We start from the raw sequence: 2459 nt of genomic DNA, 5'->3' as shown, positions 1-2459 counted from the left end.
GAAGAGCAGAGAAGGCCACCTCAAGAATTCTTCCCCTAAATGCGATAAGCATACTCTGGACCCAACCCCAATCTGACTTTCAAAGGTAATAAGGAAAACACGATTTGATTTTCGGAGCAGCAACAAAACGACACCCGAATGTGATATTCAAACATGAAGGCATCATTTTCAAAACACCGTCGTACCCTATAAGCTGCCCCAAACGGGCCCTGAATTCATATAGAGACTCTTGTAGCTTACCAATCGAGAAAATTCTTCATTGGGCACACCCGCTAAAAATTAGGATTTATGGGCTAGATCAGGGCCCATGCGCCGACGCTAGGTGCTTAGGCTCCAAAAATGCCTTTGTGGACATTTAAACAAAGCTATTGGAAGTTTGGCACCATTTTGGGTCACCTAAGCACCCAAAATTGCTCAAAAATGACCATTTCCCTAGACCCGGGAAAGTAGGTGGCGCCTGAGTGCCAGACCTAGCTCCTAGGCACCAGGAGCCCGACACCATTGTGCTAGACTAGCTCCTAGGTGTCAGTCCCTTCTCAAATCACAAAAAAGGGCTACTTTTGGACTGGTTTGGTCTCCCAAGTTAACTAGAATTGCAGATCCATGATGATGAACCTTGGGGATGGGAAAAGAGGTTGTGAAATGCCTTTTTTAGCCCTCCTTTAGAAGTTTCCTTGGGATCTAATGAAGTTATCTTAGTTAATTGGCCAGACTGAGCTAGTTTAAATGGAGGGAGTCTCATATTTCCCTCTCTCTTGATCCATCGACATCTATCGAGCCGATCAGTCGGCCTCTCCCTCACATTCTTCATCAGTGGATTGAAGGAGCTTGGAGAGCTTTTTAAGAGCATTTGAAGAAGCTTATGAGATCCTTGGAGAGCACTTGGTGAAAGCTAGGGGAGCTTTTCTCCCACATTTTTTGCTTCTCCTTCAACTCCTTCTTCCTCATCTTCTTCATCTTCCTCCACCTCATTTCTTAAGTGTGTGAGAATATTTCCTTGGGGAAAGGCTCGACGAGCAAGGGAGCACGGTGTCCACTATGCTACACTAAGGGATAACTTCATCCTAGCTCAAAGAAGGCTTGTCCGAGGATTGTCAAAGGATTGTCAGAGCATTGTTGGAGCACCACCAAAGCACTGTCAGATCGTGGGCTTCTCTCTTACTGTTAGGGTTTGCTAACTCTGTTTTGGAGGGACTACCATTCGAGCTACTTAAAACACGAAGCAAATGATGAACCTCAACTAAATCAATAACAACAAACATAAATAACTTTATTTGGGACACGTAACTCTACCTTATGTGATGGGATTCAAATCTGAGGTTGTTCGTCTAAATCATGACGTGAATCCTCACCTAGTCAGGGATTGACTACAATTTGCATTATGGTTAGGTTAGGTTCAAGTCGGCCTAACCCAGACTCAAACCTAAGCCTAATCCAATGCTATTGATTTGGGTTAACCTAGACTTAAACTGAATTAATTTAAAAGAAAGACTTAATAAAAATAAATTAAAGGTCTTACCGGAGAAGGCAGGTAGCGGTGGTTCGCCGTAGGAGGAGGATGAGGTGTGGGCTCGTCTTCTTTCACTTCTTTGTGCTAATGGCTGAAGTGAGTCTTCAAAGTGTGTGTGTGTGTGTGTCTCTGTATGTCGAAGCTAGTGGAGGAGGCACCTATTTATAGGCTCTAGAGGCGGCGACAGAGGCCTCTATGACCATTGATTGAGGTGGTGGATAGACAGTCACAAATATCCCAGCGGTTAGAGAGCACACGGATCACCATTGGTAAACCGACGGGATGATTTGTTTCCGGATTCGAGGACAAAAGCCATGGATCGCTGGCGTGACACAGAACATGGCTATGCGAGCGTCGGGCGTGACCATGCCTGGACCGGGCGTGACAATGCCTGGATACTTTTGGGCATGGCTATGCCGGGAGCAGGCGTGACCACACAGTCCAAAAGTAGGGGGGTTGTGCTCCGTGTGAGGTGGTTGAGTGAAATAAGGTTAACAATGACATAATTTATTGATGGTGTATTAATAATAATTACTTGAAAAAATTAGACAAAATAAAGAATTGTTATGGTATAAACTATTCTTAGTTATATTTCATATCATGAGCTAAATGCATTTTATGCTGCCTTCCAATTTTAGATGCCTAAGGTCAACATATCCCCATCATTTTTTTCTATTTTTATATTCTCTTTTTAGTTTTGGAAACCAACAATTAGAGCTAATTACAATAATCAGTTAACATTCCCATATTATTTAGGCTTTTGTTTATCCTTCAACATCCTTTATGGAACAACAGAGAGATTATTACTGTTGCTGTCATTTTTGGATGACTTTTTTGAACAAATTGCTTATTCCTGGTAAGTGGATTTTCTATATTAAAAAATGTCAGATATCTGATTCAAATTTAATTGTAATTAACTTTATAATTAATAAATATAATAAAAAACATA

The sequence above is a fragment of the Phalaenopsis equestris genome, unplaced genomic scaffold (assembly GCF_001263595.1).
Source record: "Phalaenopsis equestris unplaced genomic scaffold, ASM126359v1 Scaffold000063, whole genome shotgun sequence".
NCBI lineage: Eukaryota > Viridiplantae > Streptophyta > Magnoliopsida > Asparagales > Orchidaceae > Phalaenopsis > Phalaenopsis equestris.
This window is presented reverse-complemented; position numbering follows the sequence as displayed.